Source organism: Erpetoichthys calabaricus, chromosome 12, assembly GCF_900747795.2.
Source record: "Erpetoichthys calabaricus chromosome 12, fErpCal1.3, whole genome shotgun sequence".
NCBI classification, from domain to species: Eukaryota; Metazoa; Chordata; class Cladistia; order Polypteriformes; family Polypteridae; genus Erpetoichthys; species Erpetoichthys calabaricus.
The window spans coordinates 47,821,486-47,841,940 of NC_041405.2; the positions used below are offsets into that span (position 1 = coordinate 47,821,486).

At 40.7% G+C, this 20,455-nt stretch overlaps 1 protein-coding gene across 1 annotated transcript in view; it reads left to right on the plus strand.

The window, feature by feature from the left end:
- gab3 (GRB2 associated binding protein 3) overlaps positions 1-20,455 on the plus strand; it is an 80,164-nt gene that overhangs the window by 829 nt on the left and 58,880 nt on the right. The window lies entirely within an intron of this gene.

The following is a 20,455-nucleotide window of genomic DNA, read 5'->3' on the forward strand; positions in this document are numbered from 1 at the left end:
TTACGCTTTGTGATATGCGACTGAGCTGAGCGGCGCCTGCTCTGGGCGGCAAAGAGTCGTTTCTGTTTAAAAGCTTTAAATTATTGTCAGAGCGAAAGAGAGCAGGATATCCCGCTTTTCCATCCCCCCTCCGCCCAATCCTATCCTATCCCACACTCGATTGGTGAGGCGGAGCACGCCGGCTAGCAGTCGCCACCTTGGTGTTTCATCCAAATTGACAGCGTAGCGGATCGCTTAGAGAGTTTTCTTGGTTTGTTATTGCAGATGGCACGTGCCGTTTATTAGTCTACCCGAAGCTCGGAGGTTGGGGTGAAACTGAAAGGGGTTTTGATTCTCAGTATTGTAAAGCCAACGTATTTACTGGTAAGTTCACTTGTCTGAAAAACATGTATTTTAAGAAAAATGTCATCAGAGCTATGATACAACTGGCGCTGATGACAGCTTGCCCCCGAAAGGGAAACCAAAAGACATTGTGTCTGTTGAGCTGGGCACCCCTATAGCAGAGTGACTAATACGTGGTGTCATTTCCTACTTTCAGCCAGTGATGCCACACTGTTGGGACGCTATGGTGTCTCTGTTACTTTTTTGTCATTTCAGAAATGCGTGTAAAATAACATGGGTACCTACCATCTTGGATGGTGGATGGGGCGCACTACACCCATACCAGTGGCATGAAAGTTACAAAGTGATGCCTTGGTGTCATATAGCTATATTTTTTAGCAAACAAAACAAACAAGATTTATTAATCAGCGTGAAATCAGGAAAATGCATGCGGGCGTACCTAATTTGTTGTTCATTTTTGTTGAAAAGAGAAGACTGACCTGCGCACGTATGGCATATTTTGTTTTACTGGGTCCTTCATGCCACACAATTTTAAAGTTGCTCAGAGGATGTTCTAATAATTTATCAAAGCAGTTTCATCCAGATACACTGCCAATAAATAAATGCTTACAGATCAAATTTTATATTATCTCTACCCTGTACTTTCCCAAAGCTTATGCACTTATTATTAAATTAGGGGTTTCCCCATACACTTGTCACCCACTCAGTAATAGCAACATAGTAAATGGAAATGTAAACTTTACAGAAGCATTTCCTTTACTCTGATGCCATGTTTGTGAGTAGATGCATGCAGCGCTCGGTGTGTAAGGTCGGGAGTAGTCTGTTGAAAATCAAATCAAAAGTGGGTGCTTATTTTGTACACGGAGGTTCAATTTCCTGGAGAAAGTTTCAGTGAGCTGGGTGGCTCAGTAACACACACAAGAAAGGTTATGATAAAGATGGGTCTTTAGAGAATTTCTGCTGGACTGTAATAAAGTAAAGTGGTGAATGGATGATTTTTAATGGTCACTGTTTTGTTCATCATATGGCAACTCGTTGGTTATGGGGGTGTGTTAAGAGGGGCATACAGTACCTGTTATTGCTTCTACAGCCTACCTACAAGCAGTTTCGTGTTAAAGTTTTAGGGATGAGCTTGCATTCTGAACTCTTTCAATGTGGATGCGCTTGTTATAGATGAACTATCCTGCTGTCTTACGGTGTGACTTACTTGTGACCTTACATCACCAGTGAGCTGACCAGCAGCTTGTGTATTTAAATGCAGAATGCCTCACAGTGATCTCACAATATATTTTCAATATGCTAACAAGTATGTGGATTTTTGAACCCCTATGTGGCACAGCACCACACAGTGAGCTCACATTACTTTGTCAATCTGCTGACCAGTTAATTGGGTGGCTGAATCTTCTGTCCTCTTGATACAAATGATCATGACACTGAGCTCACATTATGCTATCAATAAGTTGATCACTTGTTAATTTGCTGAATCTTTGCACCCCATGATGTATAGCACTTTACAGTGAGCTCGCATTACATTGTCAAAATGCCAACCAGTAGCTTTATAACTGGATCTTCACCCCCATTACACAGAGCACTTCATAGTGTCTTTTTTCTTATGCTGGCTAGGGTGTTTAGTATGCTGGTTCTTTGCACCAATTTATAAATTAACCTTATAGTGAGTTCATATTACCGCTTTAAAAAGTTGAACAGTTGTTTATTATCATTCAGTGATACACAGTGCCTTATAGTGACCTCATATTACATGGGCAGTTTCCATAACCGGTAGCACAGTATTTGGATCTTCATACCACAGGATATACAGCACCCTACAGTGAGCTCACATTACATTGTCAGTATGCCGACCAGTAGCTTTGTAACTGGATCTTCACCCCCCATGACAGAGAGCACTTCATAGTGTCTTTTATTTTTTATTTTTTCCTTATGCTGGCCAGGTGTTTAGTAGCTGGTGCTTTGAACCCCTGATAAATTAACCCTACAGTGAGTTCATATTACCACTTTAACAAGTTGAACAGTTGTTTATTAGCATTCTGTGATACACAGTGCCTTACCTCATATTACATGGGCAGTTTCAATAACCAGTAACGCAGTATCTGGATCTCCATACCACAGGATATACAGCACCCTACAGTGAGCTCACATTACCTATTCAATATGCCGACCAGTAGTTCACTAAGCTGGATCTTAACACCTTGTGATGCCGAGTGCCATTCAGTGCATTCATATTATATTGAACTTTACAGTGAGTTCACATTACCCGTTTAATATGCCAACCAGTTGTTCAGTAGCTAGATCTTTGCAGTCCACAATATGCAGCACCTTGCAGGGTTACAGCCCACATAACTTATCAGTAGCTCAGAATATGGATCTCCACACCCATTGAAATACAGCACCTTACAGTGAGCTCACATTGCCACATCATTATGCAGCCCACTATCTCAGAAGCTGGATCTTCACACCTTATGATACACTGAGCCACAAACTGCGTTCAGATGACATTATCAAAATGATGACCTGGTGCTCAGCAGCTGCATCTCTACTTCTCCTGATTCACAATGTTTTACAGTCAGCTCATATTACGCTGTCAATATGCTCACCAATTCGTCAGTAGCTGGATCAGGGCAGTCCATGATAAACAGTAACTAACAGTGAGCTCATATTACATTACTGATATACCAATCCAGTAGTTCATTAGCTGCATCTTCACACCCTGGAATACTGAGCACCTCACTCGTACCTGGATCTTTTTCAGGCCATGATAGAAAACCCTTTACAGTGAGCTCAAATTACATTGCCAGTATGCAGACCAGCAGCTTAGTAACTGGATCTTCAAATCCCCTGATACAGATAGATTCACAGTGTGTTTATTACATTGTCCTTATGCTGAACATTTCTTTAGTAGATCAATCTTCACACCCCCTGATACACAACGCCTTCCAGTGAGCTCACATTACCTTGTTAGTATATGCTAGCCAGTAGCTCACTAAATGGATCTTCACACCCCCTTCATATAGAGCGCATTCACAGTGTGCTAACATTACATTGTCAACATGCTAACCATACATGTCCTTTAGTTGGATCTCTGCTCCCAGTGATTCACAACACCTTACAGTGAGCTCATATTACACTGTCAATATGCTCATCAATTCTTCAGTAGCTGGATCAGGGTGAGCACCTAACAGTGAGCTCACATTTCATTGCCAATAGCTGGATCTTCACACCCTGGGATACTGAGCACCTCACAGTAATCTAGCTGGATCTTTTTCACACCATGATACAAAGCATTTTACAGTGAACTCACATTACATTGCCTGTATTCTGACCAGTAGGTAAGTAACCGGATATTTACGCCCCTTGATACAGATACCTAAACTGTGTGTTTATTAATTTGTCCATACACTGACCAGTTCTTCAGTACTTGGATCAGTGCACGGAATGAGGCAAAGCACCTTGCAGTAAGCTTGCATTACCTTGCTGTCCAGTAACTCACTAATTAGATCTCTGTACCTTACGATAATACTGAGCTCCTCAAATTGTGTTCATATTGCATTGTCAGTATGCTGACCAGATGTCCAGCAGATGGATCGTTGCACCCTTTGATGCACAGCTCCTTACAGCGATTCCCAATTACATCATCAATATGCTGACCAGTAGCTCAGCAGATGCATCTTTACCTACTATCATGTGGAGCACCTTACAGAGGCCTCACATTACACTGTCAATATGCTGACCAGAAGCTCAGAAGCTTCATCTGTTCAGCTGAGAAATGCCATACGGCTCTCTAATCAGCCCATATTCAGGGTGCTGTTTCAAGGTTTCATCACCCAGCAACAATCTGCTTTATAATAACCATTCTTGTGCGGTTGATACACAGACATGCAAAAAAAAAAAAAAGATTTTGCTAAAATAATAGGAAGTGGAACTAGTTAAATATTTACATGCAAATAAACTCCCAGCTGTCTTGTACACTTCAATGTTTAAAGGTAATGGTTGCAAACAATTGTAATGAACAGAAGCAAAAATACAGAGGGGCTTGTTTTTCCTTAGAGACTGCTTGACCCCTGGGGATTATGGGAGTAGGGCCCAGCAGGAAGTCCACTTGGTATGGACAACACACTTAAGGCAGCTGATGCATTTGGTTGTAATCAGTCGGAGGGATCTTGTTCTGAAAGGCGCCAAGGCCCCTCTGTCTGCATCAGGGTTTCCTGCCTAGAGGAGTTCAGCCGCTGCCCTCACTCACTCGAATTGGTAAAGTGGGAATCAATAGTGGACCAAGATGTTTTGAATTCTTCCAGCAGCTGGCATCAGTTGTATTTTTGAAGGGGGCCTGCCATCTTATAAGTTGTGACACCGCTTGGCTCCCATTTGTGCAGTCTGTCGGGTTTTTCCCTCTTGGTTAGGCGTCTGCAGAAGCTTTTTATTTCTGCTGGCAGTTTCCTTTTGGGATTGTCTTAAAGCTCTCAAAGTCAGTTGCGAGTGAAAGATAACCCCCGAGCAGCTCTGCCTGTCTAAATGTTATCAGGAACTTAGTAGAAAAACATTCTGCTTAATTGAAAGTCAACTTCCAAGTAACTGGTACTTGGGACAGCTCTCTAGTGAGAAAAATGAAATGCACACATACCACGCACCCCGCCTCTCACCATGCTATGCAAAAAGGCCTCGAACCTTTGACAGATGGCACATTTAATGGCTGTAAATGTGAAGCAGGAGATGAACATGCAAATCACTTTCCACAGAAGTTCATGCTTTCTTTATCAGCTGAGCAAGCTGAAAAAGGGCAGCATTCCAACTGCTTGGAAATTTTATTTCTGTATTCTACATCACTGGGTGTAGTGACACACTGCTACCATTTTGAAGTAATCTGCTGTCCTCCACCCGTGGGCTTTGAAGTGTTAACTGATTACCAGCAATGTCCTATCAAGTGAGTTTACAGTTTGGACTTCTGTGCCTTTTTATGTTTCAAAAACAATGTTAGTGAGAGAAAAATATATTAGTATTAGAGAATGAATCAATCAGGTCTAAAATGCGGGATCTAGGCAACCGTTTTCAGAGATGAAAAAGAGACAGATGGCAAGTGAAACAGAGATTTGAAGTACACACATGGAAAGGCAAGCAAAGACATAGAGAGGAGTAAGAAAACAAAATGGCTTGCATTGAGAGTAGGAGGATAATGAGATTTGATGGATGTAAGTGAGGAGTGAGATGTGAAGCAGAAGTGTGTGCTAAGGAGAGGAAATGTGAAATAATACTAAACAGCACTTGAGTGGAAGAAGATTCAAGAGTGTGGCAGGCTACATGTTGTAAGGGGCAGACGTTCTGAAATATACAGTAGCAATTGGTGAAGGAGATGCAGAGGATTTAAGTGGAGAGTGATGTGATTTGTCTGGCACAAGGAATGAAACCAGATATGGGATGGAAGCAGGTGAAAAGAGAGATTGGATTGGTAATGGTGAGGAATGATGTGGTAGGCATTAATTAGTTATTGAAGAACATAGAGGCTGAAACGTGCTGGATGATAAAATGCTGTAGATAAATTGTAGTAAGTAATATGTGGAAAAGAAAGGTAAAGAGTGAGATGAGACAGGTGAAATGAAAAAGCAATGTGGGTCAAAAGTGATGAAAAAAGGTGGATAGTGAGATGTTGTTGAGTGCATGTGATGATGTAGCTGTGCAGGCACTGTTGGGAGTGCAGTGAGGTCAACAAAAGTGGAGAGTGAGATGTAGTAAGTGAAGATACAAAAGTGGATAGAGGCATATCGTTGAGAGTGATATATGACAGTGAACACATAGACAGGTGAGTTGTATTGAATGATGCATTGTGGGGGATGATAGAGATTGAGATAAGCTGAATGAAGATTACCAAAGAAAGTGAGATGTCACAAATGGAGAGGGACAAGAGATATGGTAGATGAGTTGTAGAGAGTGAGATGGGGCAGGAGAAAGTGGAGATTGAGATATGCTAAATGAAAGGGAAGAAAGAGATTCAATGTGATGCAAAGAATAATGGCTGATGAAGAATGGTGAAGTATGAAAATGAAGAAAGATGTATCTGTATTTTGCAGCGTGATATATGGAGGAAAGTGGTGAGTGAGACATCATGAGGAGATATATAGAAATAGATGTGGTGGAATATTAATTGAGTGTGCGATGGGTTGAAAGAGAGTTGAGAATAAGATGTGCCGACTTCTAATGGAGAGTGGAAGCTGAAGTGAGTGAATGGATGAGGGAAGGTGATAAACAGATGTGATAGGTGAACTGGAGAGGGATATGTAATAGGGAAAGATGAGAGATGGAATGTATTGAATGAAGGTGAGCAAGTGGATGTTAGGAAATTGTATAGAGTGATACATGGTGAATGAAGGTGGAGAGGGGGAGAGATGTGATGAATGAACATGTAGACACAGATATAGTGAAGAAAGGTACAGACTGAAGTGTGGCAGAGAAAACAAGGAAAAAGTCTAGGTGTGCCTATGATGTTGTTATACTTCTTTTATAAAAAGGTAAATTTCCTCCTTGGGACAATAAAGTACTACAGTATCTATCTATCTATCTATCTATCTATCTATCTATCTATCTATCTATCTATCTATCTATCTATCTATCTATCTATCTATCTATCTATCTATCTATCTATCTATCTATCTATCTATCTATCTATCTATCTATAGTGATATAAAATGGAGACCAAGATATGCTGAGTGAAGGCAAAGAAGATGTGGTAGGTGATTTGTAGAGCAAGCAGGTGAAGAGTAAGATGTGAGTTAATTACTAGAAATAAATAGTAAAGTAAACCACAGAGAGAGATCTATAGTATGACAGATTAAGGTGTAAAATGAAACATGGTGAGTCAAGAAAAGGAAACAATTGTGGTAGATAAAGTCATATGATTGGAAAAAATGGCACATGAGATGGGTGCATTAAGGAGAAGAAGGAGATGGAATTGAGTTCTAAGGCACAGTGACAAGGCTATAGGTGGGCCAGGATAGCAATTTTCTGGGCAAGCCATAACGTTTAGGCTAGGAAAATAAATCCTCTGGTGATTAAATATTATTAAAGCAAATAATTAATGTGCGGAATCATAACTTATCTCTTGTTATAGAAAATAAATGAATGCTTGTGATATTTAAGAAAGATGAACAAAATAGTAAACCTCAAGTCCAAATTGATTAGCTTTAAATGGTTTCGTTAGCTCCAGTCATCAAGTAGAAAAATCAACAACAACAGATGTGTGTATTACGATGGCCATTATGCCACACAAATTGTCAGACTGCAACAAGTCACATGATGTACAATGGGAATAGCACACAAATTGTGCAGAGCATACAGCTAATTTATAGTTACATATTTTGTATATGGAAATTGCAATCTTCGTTATGTTGATGGTAAACATTTTTAAACCAGCTAATGAGCCAAACATCATACAGTCATACTTACCTTTTGGAATATCCTTTTTTTTATATATACTGTACAATCTTGGAAGTTTTGCGCTGACTGTGTCCAGTGCTACCCACCCACCTGCACAGACGAGAGCAGAGAGCTTTGTGCCTACCTTTTCTGTTTCCTATAAGAATTACCAGACATGTTATGTTCTTACTCTGCCTTTTGTTTTCAGGCTGTACGTTCTCTAGCTACCCTACATCATTTCACATAGAGGTACTAAAACTGAGGCATATTTATGAACATTTTTGTGTCTGTTTTCAACTACATCTATCTTGAACACACATAAAAAATAAATCATAGACTTGTACAGCAAGCTGGATAAAAATAATGACATGAATCTCTGTTTTGACCTGCTCCATTATTTCTCCATCCAAATACTCATCCCACTAATGAACCCTTGGTGTAAGTTTATTATGGCACAGGGGGAGTAGGAACACATTGCTTGTTGGATAGACCTGCAATTAAGAATTTCATTGTACTTTATTGACATGATAGTACTACTACTACTTCTACTACATAATCAACTTGTTCAACGGCACATGATAAAAAACGAACACAAAAATAACACAACAGCTGTATGAGACTAATCTGTGGCCTATGATTATGTCATGAGTAGTAGTATTGTGGGTATATTTGTAAATTTTCCATTTTCTGGTTTATTTTTCATTTTGGGGTGTGTCCAATTTTTACACTAATTGCCCGCAATCAACTTTTCTAATTTTTTGTTCTTTAGTCCACAATGTCATAGAAACTCCTCACACCAGAACAGTGCACCCTGACTTTGTTAAAAATGGGATGCTGCACCAGAATTTCATCAGGAACAGCAGGGCACATGTTGGAAACTTATTAAGGGGAAATTTCACACAAACATTAGGATGTTTTTAGGATTTTTTCTTCATACAAAAACTATAGATACATGTAACACATTACCAAGAAATTAGGTAGACAATAGGACTTTGGGGACCTTCAGATCTCAAGCATTATTAGGGCTGGGCGGAAAGGCCTGCTCTTGTCATAGTTCTTTTCATGTTCTAATAGGCACCCATGTCACCAGAGACTGGATTACCAGCACACAAGCTATTGAAGATTGCTACACCTGGTAGCCAGGGATAGGGGTTTGCGAGGTTCCTGGCACCTGCAAGTTAGGAGTGGCAGGGTGAAAAAAACAGGGTTGGTGGACATAACAGGAATGGGTAATGTCCCCAATTTCAACCTTAATTAAGTAGGTGGCAGACAGGTGCCGTGATCTTCCCCTTTGGTAACTTGTTGATGACATGGCTAAGATGATCTGAGATCAAGTTCAGTAGCCTTTTGTGTGTTTTCTGACATCACCCAAGGGACAAAAGAAAAATATGTAAATCCCATTTAATAAAAATAAATTATCCGAGTGATATCCAGGGTGGAATACATTTCCACAAAATTGAAAAGGGAGATGGAAGGGCCACAATAGCATAATGGCCAAATCATTGAAAGAGAAAAAGAACCAATGCAATACAGCTCTGTACTACAAACTGTGATATAAACAGAGCCGAGTCTGTTTCTCAAAAGTTCTCAGTTATCTTTGAACATTTTCTTCAACACATTTTGCAACACCATCTGAGGATAAGAAAATGTTCAGGAAATGTTCTTTTAACAGAGACTGGAAGGTCACTTCAGAGCCACGGATGATGGAACTCACTATTCAAGGCTGAAATGATCTCTGCATCACAAATCAATGCAGAAGGAGTGCTAGTGGTAGCATTATCCCATGTTCAGAGTACAATCAAATTCTTGTATGTTCAACCAACATCACCACTCACTGGTACCAGGATAAACTTTACTTTATGAAATAGAAAATAGAAAATGGCTTATCTGATGTTCATTTATGATTTCCAGTTCATAACAACTACTGGATGTAATTGGGCAAAAATACAAGAAGATTTGTCAAAATCATTCTGGCATTTTAGGACAGGCTTATTATAGTGTACTCAACCAAACATGTCAGATCCTCCTTGATTGCTATGGATTGCTTATTGACTTTGCAGATATGTGTTTAGCCATTTACACAGCATCACAGACCAGCATGCAGTGAAACTGCAAATTATCAAAGGTCAAACAATATTATACCCCTAAGCAGTAATTATAGTGGAGTGGTTTGTTCACCAGTCTGCACTTAGAACAATGGCATCTTCTTCTGTGCTCCATTCAAACCAGTTACAGTTTGAAAGGAGACTTTAATCCACAAGGCTGCTGGTTCTAGTCCTGCCTTTGCCACACTGTGAAACCCTAAGGCATTCACTTAACATGCTTGTGGTCCAACTGTGTTAAAAATCTATAAGCAGCCGTACCTTATCTTGATTTTTAATAAAGGCGCCAGCAAATAAGTAATAATAAAAATGTAAAACCAGTTGTTTATAATAGCAACTTTAAAAAAACTTTTACCTATGGATTCCCAGGATTTCCTCAACAACGTCCTGAACAACGTCAGCAATACCTAGAAACTTAAGCAGATCCAAAAATAATAATTTATGATTGGGTGGGCCCTGGTCCACCTGCAGGTTCACCCCTGGTAGAAAGTGCTCTATGCTGGAGGAAGTGTGAATCGTGTTTAATAAAAATGGAGAAGCAGATGGGGTGGATGCGTTGCAGACAGTGAGAATTAGAGGATGAGGAGTGTAGTGTGTTTTAGGTATAGTGAATGGAGGACTAGAGCTAAATACACAAGGTGGCAGATGCAATGTGCTTCTGTTAAAAATGAATTCCAAATAAAATTCTTGCAGCTAGGAGCAAGAGGAGAATGAGACTTTGTGGATACAAGAGATGATGACACGGATTTGGCATCAGAAGTGAGTGAATTATGGTATACTTTGTAGTAATGGCAGAATTGTAATGTGTACAGAGTTCAGTGTGTTTGTCCTCAATATAAAATAAAAGTGATGGTGTGGCAGGTATCTAGAGAACAGCTTCCTGAAATACTGCATCCAAATGGTGTGAGAAGAGATAGATGGGATATACAGTGGACGGTTAGTAAAGAGAAATGGGGCAGCACAGAAACAGGCTATATAAAGAGGGTATTGGAACTACAGGCAGGGTCTATTTATCCTCCACCATTCCTGCACCTCAGCGTCTCTAAATGGACACCAGGATAGCGCATTCCCGCTCATGTCCATAGGTCCTTACCTCCACGGGAAATTCTCATTTAAGTGCAGGCTCACTAAGCCGCTCTGCCTTTGTCCTTGTGGAAAGATTTCAAGGGCCAAAGTCAAGTTGCAGACTTCCTGCGGGCAGCTATGAAATCTGATGAATTGATTCTGTATTGTTTTCTGTTGTTGACGCCAATCACTGAGGTGAAGAGGAAAGCTTTGGCTGTCTGGGAAAGCAGACACTCCTGAATGCTGCATTCATGTCTCTCACGCCTTTGACATGAAAGGATATCTTCATAAAAGAACCTGTGGACGACAACCTCATTTAACCCTGACTCTGCCTTGCACTTCCCATATTTCTCATTGTTTTATTTATTTATTTATTTTTTTGTTTTGCATCTTTTATACATTTTGTTGCAAAAAATGCATTCAGATCAAATCAACGCTGTCAAAAACAAATAAACAAAAAGTTTTCCGCAAGCTTTGCTAGACATTGTTCTGCTGCTGTTTTTAGCTGAGGGCTATCAGCTTTTGCAAATCAACATGTCGATATAATCTCATTTGTAGCTTTTTGAAAAAACAGAAGTGTGCTTGTGTAATTGTAACTTATGTTCTATAAAAAAGTAACAACAAAAATGTCACTGTGCCAGTGTTATATGAATTCATTATAGAAAGGCTGGGGATTTAAGAGCTTGTCCTCAGTATACTGAGAGGCGCCATCCTTCTATAGTGACCATACTTGGAGGTGCTCAAACACAAGAGCTTTATGCAGGGTGTTACAAAATATAACATTTTCAAATTGTTTCACTTATGGTCATGGAGCACCAGAGCCTGTTCCTGTGATAAATAGCAGGTGCAAGGCAGGAATCAACCCTTACTAGGGCACCAGTTTATTTTAGGGCACACGGGACAAATTTAGAATCACCCATTAATCTAACATGCATGTCTGCGGGATGTGGAGAAAGAACTGAATGCGGAGGAAAAAAGTCATACAGGCAAGGTGAGAACATGCACAATCCACAGAAAAAGCAGCTAGGTGTGTGGGAGTCGAACCCAGGACACTAAATGCATCAGGCAAAACCACTAAACACTGCACCGATCTGTCCCCCCATCCCGTCATATACCCGGTCATAATTAGCATTTCACATTGTGATGGACTGGCACCATGTCCTGAAATTGTTCCTGCCTTACAGCCTATGTTTGCTGGGATTGGCTCCAGCTTCCATGGCCAGGTTAAACTGGTTTTGGAAAATACATGGATGGATGGTTTTCATTAAAAAATCCCTTTCAAAATGGTACCATTTGCATTAGAGATTTGAAATCAATTTATTCATGGGCAATACAAATTTATAATCAAAGCCATCCCAATGACACAAATGCATCTCCATGTCAGTTTTAACCATTCCATTACCTCAACATTTAAAGCTACAATAAGGGTGCTCATGGAATGGTGCATTTCTCATGATTAACAAGAGGTGCAGAGGCAGATGTTAACATGCAGCAGGGGTACACTGAGATGTTGTTTGCCTCAACGCAGTTACCTGTATTCTACTGAGCTCTCCTCTGTTCTGCATCTTACATATAAAGCATGTGTCTCTTGTGGTGCCTCTTGTGAGTCTGACACACAACATTTGTGTCTGTTACTTTAGCCACATGGATTTACAGTGTAAGGCCGCAGTCCAGTTCTGTGTTTCTCATTTTGGAGTGGTCAGTAGGAGTAGTGACACTGTGTGTTTACAGCATTAAAGTGTTCAGTGAATATCCATCCATCCATCCCGCTATATCCTAAGTACAGGGTCAAGGGGGTCTGCTGGCGCCAATCTCAGCCAACACAGGGTGCAAAGCAGGAAACAAACCCCGGGCAGGGCGCGCACATACACACACACACACATACACACACCCACACACCAAGCACACACTAGGGACAATTTAGAATTGCCAATGCACCTAACCTGCATGTCTGGACTGTGGGAGGAAACCGGAGCACCCAGAGGAAACCCGTGCAGACATGAGGAGAAGATGCAAACTCCACGCAGGGACAACCCAGGAAGCGAACCCAGGTCTCCGTACTGCGAGGCAGCAGTGCTACCACTGTGTCATCGTGCTGCCCTTCAGTGAATATACAGTGCATCCAGAAAGTATTCACAGCACATCACTTTTTCCACCTTTTGTTATGTTACAGCCTTATTCCAAAATGGATTAAATTCATTTTTTTCCTCAACATTCTGCACACAACACCCCATAATGACAACGTGAAAAAAGTTTACTTGAGGTTTTTGCAAATTTATTAAAAATAAAAAAAACAGAGAAATCCCATGTACATAAGTATTCACAGCCTTTGCTCAATACTTTGTCGATGCACCTTTGGCAGCAATTACAGCCTCAAGTCTTGTTGACTATGATGCCACAAGCTTGTCACACCTATCCTTGGCCAGATTCGCCCATTCCTCTTTGCAGCACCTCTCAAGCTCCATCAGGTTGGATGGAAAGTGTCAGTGCACAGCCATTCACAGAGTTGTCTTGAAGCCACTCCTTTGATATCTTGGCTGTGTGCTTAGGGTCGTTGTCCTGCTGAAAGATGAACCGTCGCCCCAGCCTGAGGTCAAGAGCGCTCTGGAGCAGGTTTTCATCCAGGATGTCTGTGTACATTGCTGCAGTCATCTTTCCCTTTATCCTGACTAGTCTCCCAGTTCCTGCTGCTGAAAAACATCCTCACAGCATGATGCTGCCACCACCATGCTTCACTGTAGGGATGGTGCCTAGTTTCCTACAAACGTGACGCCTGTCATTAACACCAAAGAGTTCAATCTTTGTCTCATCAGACCAGAGAATTTTCTTTCTCATGGTCTGAGAGTCCTTCAGGTGCCTTTTGGCAAACTCCAGGTGGGCTGCCATGTGCCTTTTACTAAGGAGTGGCCACTCTACCATACAGGCCTGATTGGTGGATTGCTGCAGAGATGGTTGTCCTTCTGGAAGGTTCTCCTCTCTCCACAGAGGACCTCTGGAGCTCTGACAGAGTGACCATCGGGTTCTTGGTCACCTCCCTGACTAAGGCCCTTCTCCCCGATCGCTCAGTTTAGATGGCCGGCCAGCTCTAGGAAGAGTCCTGGTGGTTTCCAACTTCTTCCACTTATGGATGATGGAGGCCACTGTGCTCATTGGGACCTTCAAAGCAGCAGAAATTTTTCTGTAACCTTCCCCAGATTTGTGCCTCGAGACAATCCTGTCTCGGAGGTCTACAGACAATTCCTTTGACTTCATGCTTGGTTTGTGCTCTGACGTGAACTGTCAGCTGTGGGACCTTATATAGACAGGTGTGTGCCTTTCCAAATCATGTCCAACCAACTGAATTTACCACAGGTGGACTCCAATTAAGCTGCAGAAACATCTCAAGGATGATCAGGGGAAACAGGATGCACCTGAGCTCAATTTTGAGCTTCATGGCAAAGGCTGTGAATACTTATGTACATGTGATTTCTCAATTTTTTTATTTTTAATAAATTTGCAAAAACCTCAACTAAACGTTTTTCATGTTGTCATTATGGGGTGTTGTGTGTAGAATTCTGAGGAAAAAAATGAATTTTAATACATTTTGGAATAAGGCTGTAACATAACAAAATGTGGAAAAAGTGATGCGCTGTGAATACTTTCCGGATGCACTGTATTAGCCATAATACCAGGATCTGAGAACTTCCACTTGGACTGAGAAGATCCTAACAGGGTTACAGTCAACCAAGATAAACTGAGATAAACACTGGCCATTTGTTTTCCAGGATATTGCTTAGTATATGTTAGATGCCACTCTGGCCAGCATTAGAGTGACAGCAGGATTAGTGTTACATCCTCTGATTAGCAGTGTAATGACAAAGAGGGACAGCTCATCTTTGGGGAGAGTTGTGACTAGCGTGGAAAAGGTTGCAGGAGTGTCTGATTTGTTCTACCCACTGTGGTCAGTGAGTAGTGGTTGAAATCAGCACCATTGTTACTCACAGCATTTCTAGTCAGCAACAGAGATGAACAAGGTGAAATCAGTGTCAGATTAATCCTGGCTTGTTGTGCCAATAATGCAGAGATTGGAAATGAAAAGGCCATAGCAGAGTGACATTAGTTAGTTTGATGATCTAGATAAATACATTGAGTGTAGGATTTAATTAATTTAACAGTACAGTGAGTGAGATGGACAAGGCAAAGACAGTGTGTGGTCAGTATTAGCCACACTGTTCACCAGCATGGTGTCCATGATAGACAGAATGGTCAACTGTAACTTCTCTGTTAGGAGGGCAGTGAATAGGATGAATAAGGTTACATAGGTGTCTGATTAAACTCACCTTCTCTGGTCATCCATGAGGTGGCAGAGCTGAATGATGTGACAGCACCCTATGACTCAATGCAATTCATTTTTGCAAAGCATTCTTTACTGAGTTCAGGCTCAAAGCAATTGGACGAGTTTCCAGCTTGTGATTGGCCCTAACATTTCCAGTCATCCATGCAGGTATGGTCTTGAGAAGCCACATTGGTCCTATTGTCTCTGGCTAGAGATTTAGTGACCACTGAATGATTACTTTTAGGTTCTGTTATCTGTAAATGGACAAACTGAGAGCAGAGTCTGATTCTTCTTTACTTCTCTGGTCAGCAATATGCTACTCACTGGAAGGGCTGGGCTGGTTAATGGTGACACTTGCTCTGTCCAGCAGCACTCAGATAAGCCCGAGGACAGCTGAAGTGAGTTTTTCAGGGTGGAGCTTAGTGCCTTCACCAGAGTTGCTCTCGCCTCTGGCAGCTTTTTCTGGCAGTTATTTTATGCTGCGGGCAGTGAGTTCCAGTAATTGGTAGGGAACTCCTAAAAACAGATCAGTTCTGAAGCCTTCATTTCTAAGTGGTTGCAGCTCAGAAAAGGAGCACCTGTCTTAACCAAAACAAGAAAAAAGGAAGCTGAACAGTCGGGAAACTGCTGGCCTACTGGCCCTGAGTAAGAATGAGTATGCAAAAGCGGCCGTGGTCACAAGGCTGCCTTCATCAGAGGCCTGCAGGTCCTCCACAACTAAAGAGTATCTGTTTAACTGAGGACCCTGCACAATTTTATCATGATTAAAAATAAATCATGGCGATTAACCCATAGAGAATATTTTCTGTCTCTATGGTTGAACAGCCTCTGCTCCATACAACCCATCCAGCCAGCAGTGCCTCTGTGGTCCACCTTAAAATTGGGGAAAATTCAGCAAACACCTCACAAAGACTCCACAAATTCTTCAGTATTACTAGTCCATCCTACTAGTCAGTGTCTCTTTTTTAACAAATGGGTTGCAGGAATTCTTGGAGCAGCTCTGGGTAATGAAAGCTCTCTGCACTATTGGCTGTGATGTAAGCAAACATTCTGGTTTTAAGTTTGCTATTTATGATGGTTTACTATTATTGGTCTCACCGTGCATTTCATTTTTTTAAGATAATGGATTAACTATTCATCTGCTGGGCATTTCTTTATAATGGCACCATGTCCTTGTTTTTGATCCACTGGCACCTGTGTTAGTTTCTTTCCTCACTTTTCTACTTAAGTCACAATTTCTTCATTCCTTAATCTTGTCTTCTGATTTGTCCTTTCTTGCCATGTCTTCAGTTATTCTTGTCTCTGTGCCAGTTGCTTTCTCTGTCCCTATCTCCTCCTACCACTTTGATGCTTCATTTCTTCTGCTTTGTTTTCTTCCCTGTTTCTTTACATGCTTTATCTCCACGTCTCACCTCTTTCTTTACCTTCCCATGTATCTGATCCAAATTGAGAATTATTGGTATAGCAAAATTAGTGGACATACTCCTAATAACGTACTAAATGATAGCTTGTAGGGTATCTGAAGAAGAAAACTCACCATGAAGGCAAATGGCAGAATTTAACAAGTATGGTGATTCTTATGGGAAACAGAAAAGACATGCACAAAGCTCTCTACTCTCCTGTGTGAGCTCTCCTGAATGCAGGTGTATGGGTATCACTGGACACAGTCACTGCAAACTGCCAAAATTGTTTAGTATAATATATCTCCTAAAGCAAGATGTTCAGATAAGTAAGTATCACTGTATCATGTTTAGTTCATTAGCAGGTTTCAAAATGTTTACCATCAAAATGACCCAGGTTACAATTTTTTTTAGCATTATACCAATTACAATTTCCAAATACAAAATATCTGTCTATTATTTAACTCTATGCTTTGCACAATTTGTGAGTTCTTCCCGTTATTACATTGTGTGGCTTGCTGCAGTCTGACAATTTACTTTTGGGCTTGTCTTATATATAAATGTTTACGCGTGGAAGTGTGTGTGTCTGTCTGTGACCGGAAGTGAGTGGTGAAGTCTGGGTAAGGGCTCAGCCTCCAAGGAAACAGAAAACTCGCTTAGCTGCAAATAACACAAGCGAGGCCAGCATGTTAGCAAAACAAAACCTCAGAAGAAAGACAAAGTTGTTTAGCCGCGAACATCGACTTTTACTTTTCCTACAGCTGCTACATACACAAGCGATGTGAGCACGTCGGCAAAACGAATCCTCCTAGGAGAGAGATGCCCAGAGTAGTTTTTTTTTCAATTACCCATTGAAACAGCTCTACATTTCATTTTTTTTTCTGATGATTTCAATAGTTTCTAGCACCCTGGGCTTTTTATGGGCACACATCTGTCTTTGTTGATTTTCCTAGTAGACAAATGGATCTAATAAGGCCATTTAAAGCTAATCAATTTGGACTCAAGGTTTACTGTTTTCTTTATGTTTATAACTATATCACAAGCATTCATTTTTTTCTATAATAAGGGAAAAGTTATGATGCACCACATGGATTATTTGCTTTAATCATAGTTCATTGACAGATTCATAATTTTACTGGCCTCAGAATTATGGCCTGCCCATCAAACTGCTACCCTGCCCCAACTATGGCCTTGTCACTGAATTCCAGTACTCACTTCCATCTCTTTTTTCACCTTAATCCACCCAATCTCATATGCTATCTTTTTCAGTCATATGACTTAATCTTCCACAATTGTTTCTTTTGCTTTAATCACCACATTTCACTTTACACCTTAATCTGTCATAGTGTAGATCACTCTCTGCAGTTTACTTCATCATATTTTTCCTATTTCTTAACTCAACACATCTTACTCTTTACCTTCTTTCTGAACAATTCACCTTCCACATCTTCTTTGCCTTCACTCAGCATATCTTGGTCTCCCTCTCTTTCCACTTCAGATAGATAGATAGATAGATAGATAGATAGATAGATAGATAGATAGATAGATAGATAGATAGATAGATAGATAGATAGATAGATAGATAGATAGATAGATAGATAGATAGATAGATAGATAGATAGATAGATAGATAGATAGATAGATAGATAGATAGATAGATAGATAGATAGATAGATAGATAGATAGATAGATAAGGAAATGCACTGTATGACAGAAGGCTAAGCAATGAAAGGCACCGTATGAACAGCAGCCATACCACATGTGCTTCAGAACACATCTTCCACCTGAAGCTAAGCATGTTCGGGCCCGGACAGTCCTTGGATGGTAGACCAACCAGGAAAAGCTTGCGTTGCTGCTGGAAGAGGTGTTGGTGAGGCCGGCAAGGGGTGCTTATCCTATGGTCTGAATATGGAGCCAATTTCCCCACTGCAGTGATGGGAACACTGTGTTATAAAAATGGTGTTGTCCTTCAGATGAGACATACAACTGAGGTCCTGACTCTTTGTGGTCATAAAAGATCCCTGGGCATCTTTCGTAAAAAGTATCCCAATATCCAGGCTAAAATTGTCCACCACGGCCTAGTCATTCTGGTCCCCTAATCATCCCCTGTCTCTAATTGGCACACCACTTCAACAACTATCAGCTAATGTGTGATGAGCATACAGGCGTAGAGTGTCTGCCGTTGCATCATCCAGGTGGATGCTGCACATTAGTGGTGGTTGAAGTGACTTCCCGCCCACTGTAGTGCTTTGAGCAGTGAGAAAAGCACTATATAAATATAAAGAATTATTATTATTGTAGTGAAATGCACAATATTAGATGGAAACACAGACAGGTAGTGAAAGACATTAAATAACCATAGAATGATGAAACGTTGAAAGTCCTGCTAACATCTTCTTTTGTATCTTATTCCTTTGTAGATTGTCTAGGAAATTAAGGGCAAGTGCATTTAGGACTAAAACCAAAGAACACTTCTTTACGCAAAGATTTGCGGGAAACTGAAACAAACTATCGAGACATGTAATTGATGTGGAACCCTTGATAACCTTTAAGAAGTGTCTGGATGAGATATTGGGATAGCTTAGCTGTTAGCTAAACAAACAAGCCTGATGGACTGAATGGCCTCCTCTCCTTTGTCAAATTTGTTATGTTCTCATGTCTCATATACTGTATTATTATTAACATTATATTGATAGAAATATGTTGACATAGATTCCTGAGTTTGTCTCAAATGATGCATGCTTTTATAGTTGGTGGGTTTGAGAAACAGATTTAACTGAATCAAACAAGGTTTTATAAATATAGACTCCTGTAGCTCTAAAAAGCTTTCACCGTGTATATACTGCTGTATACATGCCTATATCATAGATTTCTGATGCATTATTACTTTAAGTTCCAGGGGGTCTTACATCTTCAGCACAAGTGAGGAGGGAATGCCAGTTCAAGTAGAAACTCTGCGCAGTTTCTACCACAGACACTGTGGTTGCAGCTCTCCCAAGCCTTAAACTCAACGTTTCCTGTGAATTAGGTTCTGCTGAAACACATATCTACACTCAAAAATACCAAAGAACAAGCAAGCTAATGTCATTTCTAGGAAAGAGTACAAGACAAGGGGTTCCCGCCTGGTCTGTCGGTGAAAATGATAGCATCTCACTGTGGTGGTGCTGGCTTTTTTGGCAGAAGAATCTTTCAAACACGGACCCTATTGGTTGTCTATATGTTTACTTGCTGATGCTGTGGCCAAACCACAAGCAGTGAAATTAATTTGGCACATGACGTTCCTCTTCAAGTGTCTGAGTTCTTTTTCTTGTTGTTTCATAGAATATTTCAGCTGTCGGTAAACATACTGTCTTATCAGCTTCCACTCTACGTGCATCAGCAAACCATACAGGCAAGATTCAGTGTATGCTTGTTTCCCTAAATAAAATAGATTATTATAGATAATTTGAATGTGAGATCGTGGTTGTTGGGGGTGGTTTCTAGAGATCCAGGGCCCCCTGCTTGTTTCTTCCTGTTGTGCTGTGTGGCAGCCACAGTCGTAGACCTTGTGCAGATAAAGCTCCCTGCATCTCTTCTGCAAAGTACTGTTTGGACTGCAGTTTCCCTGCCTCTATACATATAGAAAGAGGCAGCATGGTGACAACGTTGTTAGTGTTTCAACATAACATCTTAGAGGACTTTCAAAGACAAGCTAATATTGCATATTATCTGGGAACTCAAAATATAGCATGGTGCCTCAGCTAGGCTAGTTGTGTAAGCAGTGTGAGCTTCTGAGACTGGACATTAAAGCAAAAGGATGCAGTTTTTAGTCT